Raw genomic sequence first — 20,791 nt, 5'->3', positions numbered from 1 at the left:
CCTTTAAAGGGACAGTAAACACCAGAATTTTTGTTGTTTAAAAAGGTAGATAATCCCTTTATTACCCATTCCCCAGTTTTGCATAACCAACACAGTTATAATAATATACTTTTTACCTCTGTGATTACCTTGTATATATGCCTGTGCAAACTGCCCCCTTCTTTCAGTTCTTTTGACAGACTTGCATTTCTAGCGAATCAATGCTGACTCCTAGGAGCTTCACGTGCCTGAGCTCAATGTTATCTATATGAAACACATGAACTAATGCCCTCTAGTGGTGAAAAACTGTCAAAATGCTTTCAGATTAGAGGCGGCCTTTAAGGTCTAAGAAATTAGCATATGAACCTCCTAGGTTTAGCTTTCAATTAAGAATACCAAGAGAACAAAGCAAAATTGGTAATAAAAGTAAATTGGAAAGTTGTTTAAAATGACATGCCTTGTTTAAATCAAGAACATGTTTTATTTATTTTTACTTGACTGTCCCTTTAATAGCTAGAAAAACAGTATATAATTTGTGTGGGTACAGTAAATGAGTAAAAGGAAAATTACAGCTAAACACAAAAACTGCAGAAATGTAAAAATAGCCCTGGTCCCAAACAGTAAGAAAATTGAAAAATGGTCTGGTCACTAAAGGGTTAAGCAAATAATTGGTACAGAAACATGACTAGTAGACTTCCCCTAAGGATCAAAGGAACAACAGACAAAACGTTATCCATTTCTGGTCATGAAGATGGATAATGCATTGGCTGTACTGTTACTAACCTCAGAAACATATCTCCATCCTGTGCAGAACTAGATGCTGAAGTAAAATTACTTATAGTAAAGAGGTTAACAGGTTTCCAGTAGCTTGGATATCTTACCTGTCTAGAATGTCTCTCTCTTATTTAACAAACCTTCTAGATCTCCACAGTCCCTACAACATTAGAAAGTTAATATTATTTATCACCCTACTCTCTGACCATAACACTCCAGTCTCAGTTGAAATAGTGTCTATGAAAAGCATGAACGTACCCTTCGTGACAGCATAGACTCCAAGTGCAGCAAGCACTTTTATATCACTTTCAAAACATTTTGAAATTAAAAAAATGCTTTTGAGTCATAATTTGCTTATCAAAATCCGTATATTGTAGGTTACCTTGCAGTGACCTAACATGCTTAGTTTAAGCAGATGTCCTTGTGATCTAAGAATCAGTGGCCAATTGCTTAAAATAAGCTAAATTTACTTAGTATCCAGAACTTCATTGACCGAATATAAATTGCACATTTGTGAAACACTAATCCCTGACTGCTTCGATTTTGCTGTAAGTAGGTTGTTGGTAACTTAACATTCTCTATTCTACAGTGTTTTAAAATCTACAGGCAAATGATCAAACCAAAATTGAGAAATGTAGCACAATGTGCTATTTTCAGTCATTTGGTTGTTCCTATTCTCAGAATACAAAGGAGTCCAATGCACGTCCCACAAAAAACATTCTTGTACTTAAAGGAGCACTCAAGTTAAATTACATTTTCATGATTCAGATACAGCATGTAATTTTAAACAACTTTCCAATTTACTTCTATTTAAAAAAATGTGCAGTCTTTTATATTTACAATTTTTGAGTCACCAGATCCTACTGAGCATGTGCAAGAATTCACAGACTATACGTATATGCATTTGTGATTGGCTGATTGCTATCACATGGTACAAGGGGAGTGGAAATATACATAACTTTGAAATGTGTTATAAACAAATTTACTACTCATTTGAAGTTCAGACTAAGTGCTTTTGCATTGTCTTGTTATCTTGCATTTGTTGATTATGCAAATCTAATGTGTTGACTGGTCCTTTAAAGTTACATAAAATTCAAAATTAAACTTTCCTGATTCAGATAGAGCATGAGATTTCAAGAGACTTTTTTCATTTTTTTTATTATCAAATGTATTCTGCTCTCTTGGTATCCTTTGTTCAAATGCATATTTACCTAAGTAGGATCAAGAACATTAATGCACTACTGTGAGTTGGCTGCTATACACATATGCCCTTGTATAGCAAATTCGGCTCACCAAATGTGTTCAAGGGACAGTCTAGTTAAAATTAACCTTTATGATTCAGCTAAGGCATGCAATTTCAATAATTTCCAATTTACATATATCATTAAATTTGCTTTTTTCTCTTGGTATTCTTTTTTTGAAAGCTAAATCGAGGTAGACTCATAAACTGATTGCTAAGCTGTTGAAGGTCGCCTCTTATCTCAGTGCATTTTTACAGTTTTTCACAGCTTGAGGGCTTTAGTTCATATGTGGCATATAGATTGCATTGTGCTTACATCCGTGGAGTTATTTATGAGTCAGCACTGATTGGCTAAAATGTATTTCTGTTAAAAGAACTAAAATAAGAGGGCAGTCTGCAGAGGCTTAAATATAAGGTAATCACAGAGGCAAAAAGTATATTAATATAACCGTGATGGTGATGCAAAATGAATGGCTTATACAGGGATTATCTATCTATTTAAACAATAAAACAATTATAGTAGACTGTGCCTTTAAGCTAGTCCCCTGTAGTGCATTCCTGGTCTGGGGCTGTCTTTAACTGCGTTTAACCCATATGCAGTTAAATACATAGTTATATGCAAGCAAATGTGCAATAATGAAATGCTTTAACACATTATTAGAGCATTTTGTTTTATCACTTTTATGTCTCGTTAAACATGATAAAATATCTCAACAGAATGCTTGTAATTTAACCAAATTCACAAAAACCTGAACAAAAAAAAAAGCTTATTCTTTTACCCACCAACCTCTACATAGGCTCATTGGTTGATACCGATTTGGATAAGTGCACAGCAGAAATGTTGTCACACAGCCCACCACAATGGATGATAACCCTCTGAGCATCTACGCAAGTGTTCCCTTAGTTGTCAACTTTTTATCACTCAAGACTATTCCTTGTCCTAAATCTTAAGAGGCCATGCAAGGTTTTCTTTAGGTTTTTTTTAGTTGTCCTTGTTCTAGATTTCATCCCTTGTAATGTTGGGTTCCACAGAGAAAACTAAAGATTGTGTCTGTTAGCAGAAGTCCAAACTTGTCAGACTGACTCCTTTGGTTCAGTATGAAATATGTCCCTGAAATTCACATTAGATTCCAATAATCACGTGAATAAATTATTAGTATAAGTTAGTTATTAGTACACACAAAAACAATATAGTTTGTATGGGGGAAGAAGAACAACATCATGCTAAGTTGTGTTCTTTTCATATTGTCTCCCCACTATTGTCTCATTCTGTCTGTGTCTGCTTGTTCCTCTCATTGTGACCCTTGACAGTGGAGTAGATATAACAATATATTATCTAGCCTCACCAACCTCTCCGGTCCCTATTTTATTCTGTAAAGGTAATTCACTAAAAAGAGTATGTACTTCTCCATTCTGAGAAATGACTGAATACAGGAAATGGTAAGTGAGGGAAATTTGTGGATACTGTAAAGAGTTTTTGTTAAAGGAACATGAAGCCCAAATGTTTTCTATCATGATTCAGATAGTGCATATAATTTGAAACTTTCCAATTTACTTCTATTATCAAATTTGTTCCCTTGATATCCTTGTTGAAGGAACAACAATGTACTACTGGGAGCTAGCTGAACACATCAGATGAACTAATGAGAGGGGGATATACAGCGGATATAAAGGGCTAGATTTATCAAAGGCTAGGCCTAGGCGAACTCTGTATGTGCTTCGCCTCTAACTACACCCCAGCTCGCCTACTGAGAAGCGCACATGTTCACCTGAATTTATAAAAAAAATAGACGTAACTTTGCGCAGGCAAGCTGGTGCGTAATAATGATAAAATTTGCCTGTCGGAAACGGCATTTACTCCCTATTTATCACAGTACATCGATATAAATATTTACGCCGCCATGTTTTGATTATTAAAAAAGCGTTTTTTTAAGTTAATATTTAGCTTATATTTATATTATATAATGTTTCTGTGCTGTTTTTGACATATGTTGATAATTTAATATTGCAAAAATAAATATATTAAAATATCGATATATATATAAAACTGTTGGTACCCATATGCGCCAGTGGAAGCGCAAATTTCTGGCAATAACAGTCTCTTCTTGGCGCTGAGCCTTTAAACAATTAGTTAAAAGAAGAAAGTACTGCATCTCAAGATGTAAAAGCATGTATTATAATGGTTTTCGCCTCAGTCTGCATGGCGAAATATACAACATGCAATTGAAGCCGAAATTGCAGCTCCCTATCGACGCAAAGCAATGATAAATCAGAAACTGGGCGTATTTGTAGGTCGGGCTGTTAAATTACGCCTATTACTAATGTAAATTGTAGCACTCGGGAGCGAACCTGTGCACCTAGGCGAATGCAAGCTGTGTGCGAAGAAGTTTCTTTCAGATTTGCGCAATTATAGGCGCAGAGTGCTTTGATGAATATGACGATCAGTTTGTATGCTCTATTTTGGACAGAATTAAAGGAGAATGGCTTTGATAAATCTAGCCCAAAAAGTCTACACACCCCTGTTAAAATGTCAGGTTTCTGTGATGTAAAAAAATAAGACAAAGATAAATCATTTCAGAACTTTTTCCACCTTTAATGTGACCTATAAACTGTACAACTCAATTGGAAAAACAAACTGAAATCTTTTAGGTGGAGAGAGGTAAAAATAAAAAAATAAAATAATGGAGTTGCATAAGTGTGCACACCCTTAAACTAAGACTATGTTAAAGCATCTTTTGATTTTATTACAGCACTCAATCTTTTTGGGTATGAGTCTATCAGCATGGCACGATTTGCCCACTCTTCTTTGTAAAAACACAAATCTGTCAGATTGCGAGGGTATCTCCTGTGCACAGCCCACTTCAGATCACCCCACAGATTTTTGATCGGATTCAGGTCTGGGCTCTGGCTGGGCCATTCCAAAACTTTAATCTTCTTCTGGTGAAGCCATTCCTTTGTTGATTTGGATGTATGTTTGGGTCGTTGTCATAATGAAAGATGAAGTTCCTCTTCATGTTCAGCTTTCTAGCAGAAGCCTCAAGGTTTTGTGCCAATATTGACTGGTATTTGGAACTGTTCATAATTCCCTCTACCTTGACTAAGGCCCCAGTTCCAACTGACGAAAAACAGCCCCAAAGCATGATACTACCACCACCATGCTTCACTGTGGGTATGGTGTTCTTTTGGTGATGTGCAGTGTTGTTTTTGCGCCAAACATATCTTTTGGAAATATTGTCAAAAAGTTCAACCTTGGTTTCATCAGATCATAACACCTTTTCCCACATGCTTTTGGGAGACGTCAGATGTGTTTTTGCAGAATTTAGCCAGCTTCGGATGTTTTTCTTGGTAAGAAAAAGCTTCAGTCTTGCCACTCTACCCCATAGCCCAGACATATGAAGAATACTGGAGATTGTTGTCACATGTACCACACAGCCAGTACTTGCCAGATATTCCTGCAGCTCCTTTAATGTTGCTATAGGCCTCTTGGCAGCCTCCCAGACCAGTTTTCTTCTCGTATTTTCATCAATTTTGGAGGGATGTCCAGTTCTTGGTAATGTCACTGTTGTGCCATATTTTCTCCACTTGATGATGACTGTCTTCACCGTGTTCCATGGTATATCTAATGCCTTGGAAATTCTTTTGTACCCTTCTCCTGACTGATACCTTTTAACAATGAGATCCCTCTGAAGCTTTGGGAGATCTCTGTGGACCACGGCTTTTGCTGTAGGATTCAACTAAGAAAATGTCAGGAAAGACCTACTAGAACAGCTGAACTGGAAAAGGTTCTGAAATTATTTATCTTTGTCTTATTTATTTACATCACAGAAACCTGACATTTTAACAGGGGTGTGTAGACTTTTTATATCCACTGTATGTGAAGCCACCAATCGCCAGAAAGTACAATGTAATGCATTTATGCCCCCTGAGCCTACCTATGTATTCTTTTCAACAAAGGACACCAAGAGAACAAAGCAATTAGATGATAGAATCACATTGGCAAGTTGTTTAAAATGGCATGCTCTATCAAAATTGTGAAAGAAAAATGTGGGGTTGCATATCCCTTTAACTAAATTAGCTAAGAAAAAGACTGCTTTTCATGCATCACTAAATAATTATAATGAAAGTAACTTAAAAAAATATCAGCTACTATCAGCTTATACATAATTGCAACAGACAAAAGAGTGTTATGGGGCATGACATTTGTCTCCCCAGCACACGCTGATACTGTGACATGCAGAAGCTGTGGAACACAGTCTGTCCCTCGTCCTCCAGGGTGACGTTGGTATAGACAGGCAAGAATCCTGAAACATGGGCAACGTTTACTAAGTATTCTTTCCAGCATCTGCGATTTCTGTGCCTTTCCATACAGTTGATTTACTAAAATGTTTGTTCATCTCTCGTTTTTTTTTTTTGTTTTTTTTTTTTAAAGCATATGCAGGTGGCCCTCGTTTTACAACGGTTCAATTTACACCGTTTCAGAATAACAACCTTTTTTTTCCAGTGATGTGACTGCTATTGAAAAGCATTGAGAAGCAGTGCATTTATTAAAATAGCCAGTGGGTGGAGCTGTCCGCTTGTGTTGCAGCAAAGCCAAGCAAGCTGAAATTAATCAGTAGAACCAGACCTGAGCTATTGAGCAGATTTCAAAGGAACAAGATCTTCCTGTCTATAAATCAGTCCAGATTGGAATGCATAGAAAGAACTGTTTGCAGAAAAATGCAAGTGAAGTCTGTGTTGTGTGATTATTTTATTAGGTTTATAATGCTGTTTAGCAAATGTTTTTGTTAATTTAACTTAGTTTAATTATATATTCTGTGTTGTGTGATTATTTTATTAGGTTTATAATGCTGTTTAGTATTTAAAGTCTTCATTTCAAAGCTTTAAAAATAATGTATTAGGTGTTACTTATGACAATTTTGAGAGGGGCCTGGAACCTATCTCCCTCACTTCCCATTGACTTACATTATAAACTGGTTTCAATTTACAACGGTTTCAATTTACAACCATTCCTTCTGGAACCTAACCCCAGCGTAAACTGAGGGCTACCTGTACATAAATAGAATAACAGAGGGACTAGCAAAATTAGAGAGAGCCCTTAGATTTTGTGCATGGATTCTGAGCTTCCCACTTGCTGTGTGATGCAGCGGACAAGGTACAGTCTCTCTCATTAAAGGGAGACAAAATCTAAAACTGTTCTTTTGTGATTAAGAGGAAACAATTTTTTATTTTTTTTTAAAGTTTCCAATTTCTTTGTGTCTGGAGCACTACATGGCAGGAAATAGTGCTTCCATCTAGTGCTTTTGTATATGGATAACATTCTAGCAAAACAACTGCAATAATGTGCTCCAAAAACGAGCACACTCCTCAGCTTATGTCTCTGCTTTTCAACAAAAGATACCAAGAGAACAAATACAATTTGATAATAGAAGTAAATTAGAAAATTGTTTTAAAATTACATGCTCTTTCTGAATCATGAAAGAAAAATTTGGGGTTTAATGTCCCTTTAATGATTCTTAATTGACTTAACCTCTTAGTGAAAAGCCTCCATAAAAAAAGAACTGGTGAGGCTAAAGAGGACATTCGTGAATCTATCCCAGTGAGTAAACTATAGGACATGAAGTCTGCTACCCGCACACAGCATGATATACAGACATTGAAAACTGTTAGATGTAAAGTCCCTGTTATAAGTCAGGCTGCTTTCAATTTGAAAACCATAAGCACACCGCTTTAATGACACAAAAGAGTTAAATTATCTTCAGGCGGCAAAAATAGGTTGATGGAGGGTGCTGGAGGCGAAATTCTATACCACAAATGTTTGTTTTTCTGTCGAATTGAATGTTCTGACAAATTCTTTTCACCTTAGCTTTCCCCCTCCCTATATACTGGTCTGACCAGTTTAACTGCTACAGGAATGTAAAAGAAACTTTAAAGGAAAACTAAATTTATGTTTGTCCAGTCCGGATGTCCAAACCAGCAACCTTAACCCTTCATATGCTGTTTGTCAATGTTCAGTTACTTCATAATCTTCTTTGTGAATGATGCATTTCTTTAAAGGAAATCGGACACCTGTTAACAAACAAACTAATTTCATTTTAAAGTCTTAAGTTTTAAGAAAGCAAGCCATCTTCTCTTCCATCTGAAAGGGATCCAGTCTGAACAGAAACTATACAAAAGTTAAACCTGAACTGCAGCTCACTGGTCCTCTATGGGAATGGTTAAAAAAAAAGGATGTTCTAATGCAAACATTTTATTCCAATTCCGGAACTGCAGCACTTCATTTCCCAAGCTGGGAGACAGCCATTGATTGGTGGGTACTTTTGGCTTCTCCCTTTGATTGGCTGACTGGCCATGCCCTGGTCAGGATCTACAAGGCTTGCACCTATTAAAGGACCAGTAAATTCAATAGAATAGCATTAGAAACAAGCACATAACAAAAATACAATGCAGTAGCACTTAATTTGAATTTCAAATGAGAAGTAGATTTTCTGACAAACTTTAAAGTTGACTTTGTTTTCTCTGTTCCTATCATGTGACAGTCATCAGCCAATCTCAGACTCATATATGTATATAATATGAACTCTTGCACATCCTCATCTGGGGCCCCAGAAAGTATGCATATATAATGACTGTGCATAATTTAATAATGGAAGAAAAGTTTATTCAAATTTTCTCTCCTTGTGTTCTTTATCTGAGTCATAAAAGTTTAATCTTGACTTAAATGTTCCTTTAAAGCAGTGATTTTCAACCTTTTTTTTGCCGTGGCACACTTTTTTACATTAAAAAATCCTGCGGCACACCACCATCCCAAAATTTTACAAAATCACACATTGTAGCCTAATACAGTATATATATATATATATATATATATATATATATATACACACACACACACTGTACTGTGCTGTCATGCCATGCCTCCTACAAACTAAGTGTTGCGTGCTGCTGCGTGTAGAGCCAGCACTAGGCACGTGTTGTGGTGGGTGGGGGTTCCTTCCAAGTGTGAATACGGGTCTGGGAGGTGAGCTGCAACTGCGCAGTTACCCTCAGTCATCATCTCACTCAAAATAAAAAAATGGCCCAGAATGAAAAACAAGCAAAATTTAAAAAATATCTCACACTGTTGTCAGTCTGCCGCGGCACACCTAAGGATCTCTCATGGCACACTAGTGTGCCGTGGCACACTGGTTGAAAAACACTGCTTTAAAGGACCAGTAAACACAGTAGATTTGCATAATCAACAAATGCAAGATAACAAGACAATACAATAGCATTTACTCTGAATTTCAAAGTTATGTATATTTCCCCTCCCCCTGTACCATGTGATAGCAATCAGCCAATCACAAATGCATATATGTATAGTCTGAATTCTTGCACATGCTCAGTAGGAGCTGGTGACTCAAAAAGTGTAAATATAAAAGACTGTGCACATTTTTTAAATTGGAAAGTTGTTTAAAATTACATGCTTTATCTGAATCATGAAAATTTAATTTTACCTGAGTGTCCCTTTAAGTTGCACCATTGCAGGGTGGTGAACACACTGTTATCTAGGGTCAATAATGCAAAATGATAGTTACCAACAAATTACCATGCACAAATTACATTAGAATGTCAGTTTAATTATTTAAATGTGAGATCATTTGCAATTTGAAGTCTCTGACTAATTCAGCTTCAAAATAATTTCAAAGTCTGCTATATATTTATAGAAAAGTCTAACTATATTGCCATGAACTGAAATAAATAATGCACACGTTGGGGATATAATAAGGAAATATATAAAGTATATTGATGCTATTATTTATTTTAGTCTTTATGGAATATTAATTTGATTTGTTTGTGTCTCTAATTATATAAATATATACAATTAAATATAATAATATAATTATGGCTTAAAGGGACAGTCAACACCAGAATTTTTGTTGTTTAAAAAGAAAGATAACCACTTTATTACCAATTTCCCAGTTTTGCATAACCAATACAGTATAAATACACTTTTTACCTCTGTGATTACCTTGTTCATCTGCAAACTGCCCCCTTATTTCAGTTCTTTTGACAGACTTGCTTTTTAGCCAAGCAGTGCTCACTCCAGGATAACTTCATGTGCATGAGCTCAATGTTATCTATATGAAACACATGAACTAATGCCCTCTAGTGGTCAAAATCAATTTAGATTAGAGGCAGTCTTTAAAGTCTAAGAAATTATCATATGAACCTCCTAGGTTTAGCTTTAAACTAAGAATACCAAGAGAACAAAGCAAAATTGGTGATAAAAGTTAATTGGAAAGTTGTTTAAAATTACATTCCCAAATCGGCAATACTGCATATCTGCACATAACATAGGATAAATCATCTGCACCAGGTTTGACAAACAGGTTAAATCATCTGCACTAGGTTTGTCCTCCAATTCATTTTATTTTATTAACTAATTTCTCCAGATCAAATACTGCATGAGCAGGAACCAATGATATTTTTTTCATTAATCTGACATATAAGCACTATTTTTATTGTCTTTTGGATTTGTACAATAATAAAGGTACATCATTGCCCCATGTTGTCAATACAATGGCATATGTCTACTTTTATAACAGTACACATTTTTAGTTTTAATTAGTATTATTTCTAAAACTTGCTTTCCAACCCTCCACGGGACAAAAAATATGTGGTTCCTAGTGTCAAAATTTAAACACCACTAATCAGGAGTATAACTACAGGAGTCTATGCCATCTAAGTGGCCTGTCCATTTAGCACCTCAGTTTCTCTATGCCACTGAAGAAATGAATAAAGAGTTGGACTGCTGTTAGGAACATTGCATCTTGTCTATATTCAGCATACCCATGCTTAGATTTTATAAACTGCACTGCCTCAGACTAGTGAGGGGGCCCTGCCACAGGCATACCCTGGGGACAAGTAAGGTCTAGCTACACCCAGTGCATCTCTTTGGAGCTCTCCTGTACTAGAAGACCATCATGGTTGTGTGTGGTCACTCTATAGGGGTTTTCAACATTGTACCAGTACTGCTGTTTTTAAAAGCCTTACAGTAGCTTGAAGTCACAAAGGGATACCAATATTCACACCTGTGATAAAGTAGTTGTACTGGCTTAGAAGTGTTTAATACAGCATCAGTGCAAAGCTTCATTACCTCTTGTGCTAATGGTGCGTGAAGCCTGACTAGGTGTGAATGAGGAAAAGTGACAACAGGACAAGAGTCACAGACAGAAATATGGCTACTTGTCACAGATTTATGATAAAAATGTAGGAAATGCTTTAAATGGTCATTCTGCGGTTTACTTGCACATAACTGTACATCATAGGAAATGACAACACATCATTCCTGCAGTAGCGCACATTGTGCACTCTGCTGAGTCACCCACTAACGGATTTAGCATTGTCTGCGTCACGCTAAAGTACACTTTGTCACAAGTTTATTTTTAAATACAACACACCCAACTAAGTAAATATTCTTTAGAAAATGACAAAAAAGAAAGTTGTATTTGCTAATGTGTTCTTAGATTATCACGACAGGCTCAGACAATAGAGAGATTCTCTCTTCGGTAATGGAGACTCCTAACTGCACATTATCAGGAAAGGCTGAGATATATATGCTGTGGACATGGTCAGAAATTGCAGGATTTCTCTCTTACACAGGGTAGCTTCCTTACTGTACATTACTAATGCAGCCTCTGCCAGTGCTGAGTTTCAATCTAATGTTGGGTTACAAACTGAATGCACATTATCAGGACAGGAAGATACATTGCGTTTTTTTCTGATTATTTTAAGGTGGCCTCCTCATTGAACAATTAGTTATAATAATTAGATCCAAAATTATTTATGTAATTTAGTGAATATATTTTTAAAAATAAATAACCAAAAAATGTAACATTACAATGGCATAAGTGTGCTCTGCGAACGGCACCTTTTACACACGCCCCTGTGCTAATTTTGGAACATGCTTAGCCACTGACCTGCAAGTACCTTTTTGCATAAAAGCAAGTGCAACGTTTGTACACACGAGTTTGCTATTAAAATGGCACTAGAAGTACTGCAGAGTTACTGATCTTAGAGCAAAAAAAGGCTAAAACAATGGTTTTCCATAAAAGTTTCAATACAATTAACACACTTATTTCTGAACAATTTGTGGCTTAAATCGTTTTATTTTATTTTAATTATTTATATAATTAAAGTGCAAACATAAATTATGTAAACATAAAGGTAAAAAACATTTTATAAGTCCAAGTCCAATAAAAATGAGTGGAAATCTTGTCTAGTTGCTCTTTAGAGATCTACTGGTTAAAACAAGGATGATTCTAGAACGACCAAAACAATTAAATGGGTACCCAACAGAACAGAAACCCCTTAGCTAGTTGTACTCAGATAATTCTTTTAAAATTAGGAGCAGCAGTCACACAACCCACCAATTACTGGCCACATTGTGCTCCAGAGCTGGCTCAGAATCAGGATTTTACCCATGAGTTTAACCCCTTTCCATTAGCAAATATTGCAGAATTTACAGTAGTGATTTTTAACCTATTTTGCCGTGGCACACTTTTTTACATTAAAAAATCCTGTGGCACACCACCATCCCAAAATTTAAAATAAATCACACATAGTAGCCTAATATATATATATATATATATATATATATATATATATATATATATATATATATATACATATATATATATATACATACATACATACACACACACATACTGTATGTATTGTGCTGTTATGCCATGCCTCCTACAAACTATCCCTGCACTGGGAGTAAAAAACAAGCAAAGTTTAAAAAATATGTCACACTGTTGTCAGTCTGCCGCGGCACACCTGAGGATCTCTCACGGCACACTGGTTGAAAAACACTGATCTAGAGTCATCACCTGACCATGCAGCCACCACCTGGCAGTGCAGGGTTAATATGTTTGATCTGTTAACCTCTTGTCTTCAGATTATCAGTAAAGGATCAGACCGTGCTGGGTTTCTACATAATATGGGGTGGCACTGTGGCTGGACATTATTAGACCCGGATCATACATAATTATCCTGAATGTACAGTGCTTTAAGCATTGGGAAATATTTTTACAGATTTATGCAAGTAAAATAGTGACCTTCTCCCTACTAAAAACAGCAAGTACAGTAATAAACATTTATGGCCACTGTTTAGTGACGCAAGAAAAGATTATAGGTAATAAAATCTTTTGCTCTGCAAGTTTGTTTATAAAGGCTGCTAGTCACTTTAACCCGTTCAGTCTATATAATATGTAAAACAGCAATGACATAGTGGCAGTGACTTACACAAAAGGACACTAAAGTAAATTACAAATTAAGGGCCAGATTATAAGTGAAGTGCAAAATATCGCTTTCGCTAAAGTGATATGTGCGCTCCCCTTTGTAATACCAGCGCATGCAAATGTGCACTGGTATTACAGGTGAGGTGCAATGCAAAAGTGACCTTGCGTTCGCATTGCATGGATTGAGCTCACGAGAGCACTCTTCCATGGGCTTGACACGGCATGAGAACGTAGCACAGCGAAGGTGGTAAGTTGGGCAGCGATGGGCAGTAAATGTATATGAATATATACATATATAAATGTATGTGTTAACATGTGTATATACACATATTAATACATAAATATATACATATTAACACATAAATATATATATATGTATATATTCATATACATATATATTTACAGGGAACACACAGTTCCCATAGACCACAATGTAACACTCCACAGCCGCCGACTTTAGCCCCCAAAAACTGCTAAGTGCATGTATAAAAAAACTAACACTTTAGTTTGGTGGCATTTGGGAGACATTTATAAAATTAACAAGAGATCTGATCGCTGGTAAATTTTATAAATGCTAATTGCTACCGCAAGCTTGCGATAGGAATAACCAGCCACTTGTAATGGCTGATTAATTATCGTGTGCCTGCAAAATTTGCGTGTTTGCGGGAGCGATCCACTTGTAATCTAGCCCTAAAATAAAGTAAAGATAACTGGAGTATTCACAAGCTTTTCAATTAACTACACAAGAAAAGAAAAATCCCCAATAAGATAAAGATCCATTAAAACTGTCAGGTTTTATCCTATAAATAAATAAATAAAATGCACTACAGAATTTGGCATCACTTTCTAAATAAATGATTGTTATTTAACTATAATTTTAGCTGTATTGTTTGTGGAGCACAGAGAGGGACAGACAAACAGAACAAAGCAGAGAGCTATGAAATGTGATGACTTCCTCATAATAATTTCTAAAACCCTGACATTCATGTGATTTGCATGAGTGCTTTGAAGTGTCAATAATGTGCTTTGAATCTAAGACATATTCTGGGCTTTTTTGGCACTTTTCTCCTTGGTGGTGGCTCTCACGGTTCTCTCACCCTCTTGTGTGAGGCCTATATTGTTTTTTAGGGGCTGAAGAATTTTTTCTAAAAGTTCTCCTGTATTATTTACGCTGCAGTTATACCAAAGACAGGTCAGTTTCATGTATTATTATGTCTAGTTTGTGCCTGTGAAAGGATTACTTTACCATAATGCAATAGTGTGAACTAATTGTGCTTGTCTCTCACACCGTAGAGAACCCAAAAAAGCAGCTCATGTAACCTGCAAATGCTGCAAATAAAAAAGATGCTTTAGGCAATTTGCACTTTTTTATTTTATTTTAAATCTAGGTTACTGAATTTGATTTTTGACCCCTTTAGGGAGCGTTGGACAAGCACAGTGTTTATAATGGGAAAATACACTTAGAAGTTAATTATATGTGAAAGGTTTATAAAATATAAATAATATAATGCATATTGACAAAGTTTTATTTATTTTACCTAGTTTTCCTGTAATTTAAATATTCGATTTGTAGCTTTCCTACTTAACCCAGGGATGTGTACTGTGGAATTCAGAAACCTGACACCCCTACATGCTGCAGAGTGATTGTTTGAATATATCAAGCAAGCGCTCATGTTTATCTACCTTTATTAAAGGGACACTAAACTCTTTCGTGATTCAGATAGAGCATGCAATTTTAAGCAACTTTCTAATTTACTCCTTTTATCAAATTTTCTTCATTCTCTTGGTATGTTTATTTGAAAAGCAAGAATGTAAGTTTAGATGCCGGCCCATTTTTGGTGAACAACCTGGGTTGTCCTTGCTGATTGGACTACACCAATAAACAGGTGCTGTCCATGGCTGAACCAAACATTTTCTGGCTCCTTAGCTTAGATGCCTTCTTTTTCAAATAAAGATAGAAGAGAACGAAGAAAAATTGATAATAGAAGTAAATTAGAAAGTTGCTTCAAATTGCATGCTCTATCTGAATCATGAAAGAAAAAAATTGGGTTCAGTGTCCCTTTAATCTCATTTATAACTGGCCATAGATAAGGAGATATTATAACTAGGGATGGGCGAATGTGTAAAATATTTGAATTTGAATGTTAGAACGAATGTTAGTGTAGAAATTCGATTTACATAATAGAATGTTGATAAGAACGAATATTCTTAAAAATTCCATTATCGAATGTTATTTACAGTTTTCGCATGTCACATTCGAATTCGAATATTACATTTATAAAACACAATTGTAGACTAGAAATACTATTTCGAATTCAAATGTCACATTCGAATTTGAATTTCACATTCAAATTCGAATATTACATTTATAAAACACAGTATTAGACTAGAAATACTAAGTAAGGACAGGAAGAATTGTTCAAAGGGTTGCACATAAAGCCTTGAATGTTCTCAAAAGTACCTTACTGTACTTTAACACATATATTAAAGTATAAGCACATAGACACACACAGATACTCACATACACACAAACACTCACATACACAAACACACACAGGCAAACACTCACACGCTCTCATACACTGTTGATTCTAAGTGACATCTCTGCTTGAGGGGTCTTGAATTACATGACAAAGCTTATGTTTACAATAGGTGGAACAAAGTTTAGTTGTGTTCCCTGCATATAAGTGGCTACTCCCCCTGTGAAGCATCTTCCCCTTGCTCCTCTGCCTTACATTATGCATGGGCTCCTGTTCAGTATATGAGGGTCCTTTCCATGCTATCTGTGTGACTATTCTTTTATACCACTGATGGCAAATTAAAACTCTGTATAAAGCATATGGTTTTTTTTTATGCCAGCACTGCTATTTTTACAGCACACTGGGTAACATTTAAGATTGCTTTACGTCATGTCATCTAAAAATGTAACTCATAATCATCTCAGATTTCACTATAGATCAAATCTGTATTCTACTACATGACAATTAAAAGGTTAAATTGCCAGTTTATATGTTTGTATGTATAGTGTGCCTGGCTAACATCCCAGAAAAGCTGAATGGACAAGAGCTATGTTGATCATAAACTGAACATGGCACCCAGAATTAGCATTTTATGAGGCACATGAGTGTATATTGCAAACACTAACCTTAACTAATAAATCAAACCCCTTAAAGGAACAGTAAAGTCATAATTAGACATTCATGATTTTGATAAAACATACAATTTTAAACAACTTTACCAATTTACTTCTATTATTTAATTTGCTTTGTTTTTCTTGTTATCCTTTGCTGAACAAATTATCTAGGAAGGCTCAGGAGCAGCAAAGAAACTAGGTTCTAGCTGCTGATTGGTGGCTGCATATATATATATATATATATATATATACAGTATATACAGATTGTCATTGGCTCACCCATGTGTTCAGTTAGAAACCAGTAGTGCATTGCTGCTCCTTCAACAAACGATACCAAGAGAATGAAGCACATTTGATAATAGAAGTAAACTGAAAAGTTGTTTAAATTGTATGTTCTACATAATTAATGAAAGAAAAATTTGGGGTTTCATGTCCATTTAAGTCTCCCTCCCAGAGACAATCTACACCAACAGTATGAATAATGTGCTTACCCCCTACTAGTAGTAAGGGATTGTTGTAGTACTAAGTCACAGGAGCACACTTACCAACTATAAACGCCACAGATATGACCACAGTATCAAACCGTTGCATGCTACTTCGCCTCTGGTTAACACTCTGTAAGTAGCCTGCTACTCCACATCCAGAGTTCCTGCTCTCTATAGTTAGCGAGGGAACTCAGGAGGCCATAAAAAATTTATACTAGAAAGAAAAAAATAATTTAGGTAAAAAGTGGTGTCAGACAGCTGGGCACACTATACTAAGTAAAAAAAGAAAAGGGAGAGTGTAAGGGCGCTAAAAAAGCTAAAGGTATCAGGGATGGGTTTAAAGATAAAGAAATATCTATGAGTGGCACTACATATTAATAGGTAAAAGTGTCCAAATATATGGTCAGTAGAAAAAAGGTGAGCGTTAGTGTGATGGTATAATAAAGCATATATTTATTGCAAATAAAAACCATGCAAAATCATGTATAGATATTTAGCTAAAAAGCATAAGAAATATATATAAATAAATATATATATATATATTATATATATATATATATATATATATATATATATATAAGGGTAGCAATATGAAGGGGACGTCTCCCCAGCGAATAAACACAATCTAAATAGCAAATAACAGGTAAATGTACACAAAATATATGATAAAAATTATTTAATAAAAGTTAAAAAATCTGATTAAATGGTACTCAAAAGGTAACTAAAAACTAAAACCACAGAAATTCATAGTATGGAAATTTACACATAGGCAATAATAAAGTTCATGAAACCACAGTTCAAATGGTGTTAAAAGATCGTATTTGATTCAAAAAGTTCCCAATTGATAGTGATGAGCTCCTCTAGCAAATGTAGGTGGATTCCACTATATAGGCAAACAGAAACCTTTAGGCAGTGAACAGCACGATTAGAAAAAGGTTCCGAAACATGAATTTTACCACACAGGCAAAGTTCTTGTTACCTTTAAATTTTATGCCTCTGTAGCATGAAACATTCTGAGATCAGCTGATGTTATAGGCAAAAATGATACATATTACCTTGAAAACTTTGTATATCTGTAGAGCCGTTTCAAACTAGCAGCTGTGGATCTTACACAACACACTTGAGTTCACCGCACATGACTTGGTATCTGACGTCACCGGTGACACTCGGGGGGCTCGTTCCTCCTTGCGACTCAAAAAAGGAGAAAGCAAAGTCCTTATGGTCACTTCGGATAAGCGTCTTACCTCCAAATAGAGGGTGGATATCTGCTGATACCTGCACTTAGTGCTATGCACGCAGGTGATGGAGATCTTAGTAGAATGACAAAATAACCTGGGTTATAGAATTAAAAATAGAGTTGCTCCAATTATAGATGATTACAACATTCAGAGTTGTTCCAATGATAGATGGTCACAACATTCAACGCGTTTCACTCTATTCCAGAGCTTTATCAAGATAAGTGTGACTGAATTTTCATCTACCTTATAAGGTGTAGCAGGAACCTATACTAAGTGTTGTGCACTAGATTAGAAAAGTATATGGAGGGAACACTGCCCGGTACCTTCTTGGTATCCTTTGCTGAAAAGCATACTTAAAGGGACACTCAGGTCAAAATAAACTTTCATGATTCAGATACAGAATGTCATTTTAAACAACTTTCCAATTTACTTCCAATAAAAAAAATATGCACAATCTTTTATATTTACAATTTTTGAGTCACCAGTTCCTACTGAGCATGTGCAAGAATTCACAGCATATACGTATATGCATTTGTGATTGGCTGATGGCTGTCACATGGTACAGGGGGAGTGGAAATATACATAACTTTGAAATTTGTTAGAAAAAAAGCATTGTCTTGTTATCATGCAGTTGTTAATTATGCAAATCTACTGTGTTTACTGGTCCTTTAAGTAGGCTCAGGAGCACAACCCACTACAGAATGTTAGCAATATGTGTGTCAGGTCACGTGATAACTGTTCTTATGCACAGGACACGTTCTACCAGAGATAGATGTCTGTCATGTGCAAAAAAACTGTTAAAAAGCAAGAACATTGCACCTACCCAAAAATAATTTGAAATATTCTGCTATGTATTTCAAAATCACGTTTAGCTTTCTCAATTGGGTTACAGTAAATTAATAGCCCCGTTTCATGTACCTAAGGGTAGTGACAAGTTTAAGGGCCTAAAGTAAGCATTCTGCTATCGGCAGTGACATGTTTAATGGGTTAAAGGATCACTGTTTCATTATATGCTACAGCTCTGTGTGTGTTTGGGGGGTGATAATCTTCATGTCATTTTTTTGGCTTGTCTTTGATTCTCATTGCTTCAAGGAATGTTGCAATTAGAGGGTGGGGATCCGTCGTTAGTAAATATTTACCACGGCAACCAGAAGATTGGCTCTATTCCCTGACATGTCTTTACAGGTAGAGGATAAATCCTACCCCAGGGCATGATAGAAGAGAGAAGGGAGGGGGGGGGGGAGCCGCAAAGTTAATGCTGCCTGTGACTTGTTATGATGTCACTCTCAGTGGTTAAATATGTGATATCATTTCCATTACAACAATAAAGTCTGGTTCCTGCCACAAAATGAGTGTATTTGTGCCAGTATCCTGCCCTAGTGGTTTTGCCTCTGTTAGAAGCCCACTAGAGTGTCCTAGTGCCAGCAGCAGCTTAGCAAGGGTTCACCCTCAGGGTAAATGCCCTGGTATCATGCTGTCTTCTCCATTCACACTAGAGCTGAATTATATCTGCAAATATTATTCAGTGTGAAATTTCATACCTGCGCCAGAGTAAATGCAGCCTGTAGCATAAACAGCTCAGTGAACTGAGGATAACTGGTAGCATGACATGTAATCAGCAGTAAAGAGGTTTAGGCTGCCACCTAAAGGATACTGATGAGAAGTGTAAAGGTTTTTTTTCTAGGGAACAGCTTTGGATTTTATTACAAAACTCATATTTTGCTTATCTTACAATTAACTGCTCTGACAGCTTTTAAAAGTAGAGAAAACAAAAGGACCAATAATGAGAGGCATATGGATGGAGTAGCCAAGATCAGCCAATCAGAATTTGGATGGTATAAAAGGTAAACAACTTGCTTTCTTATGAGACAAATGTTTAAAATTATTTGGTTCACCTTGAATCCCGTTCACAAAAGGACCATTATTTTTTTTATATAAAATATCAACTAATTATTAAAACTTATGTACCTCTTGACAGAATGAAAAGTACTTTAAAGAATATAGCACATTGTTACAGCTTTACATTTTCAATATTACATGACTAACCATTATTATTATTACATTTTATATAAAACTTGAACCTTCCCTGCCACTGAAGTTTAGTTAAAGCCCTAGTAGCCTCATGTATATAGGAAACAGCTTTAGTTGGTGCCTATTTATGTAGGTTGCCATGCACCTGGATAGTACTAGAATCGGTAGGTATGCTTGGGTTCTTAGCCATCCTCCCAAACTCCTGGAAAAGAACGAGAGAAAGAGGCATGTGCGCAGTAGCAAGGAGTGCTTGGAGTACTGGTGAGAAACATTAGATAGGTAAAACTTTGAGTGCCTGTAGAGCTATGGAGAAGAAAGAGATCTTTTGGTACAGTTATTTGCAGTGTTGCACTGGAGGAGGGTGTTATAAGGTGCAGCCTATGTCAATGTGTGCAGAAATGAGAGAAAGCAACAGGTACAGCAACAGCAAATATCTGCAAGTCTGGAAGACGGGGCATATGGCACAGTTGCACCATTCGCTTGCATTGCTGAGTGAGTGGAGACACATACACAAGAAGGCCTGCATTCATGAACAGAGGTTGCACTGGGTGCAGAGTGCACTGCTCTATTGTCTATCTACATGCAGTGTAAGGAGCAAGTGGGTCACATGAATGTCCATACCAAAA

This window comes from Bombina bombina, chromosome 1, assembly GCF_027579735.1.
Source record: "Bombina bombina isolate aBomBom1 chromosome 1, aBomBom1.pri, whole genome shotgun sequence".
In the NCBI taxonomy this organism is placed as follows: Eukaryota; Metazoa; Chordata; class Amphibia; order Anura; family Bombinatoridae; genus Bombina; species Bombina bombina.
The sequence above is the reverse complement of the archived record's forward strand: the minus strand, read 5'-3'. Positions refer to the sequence as shown.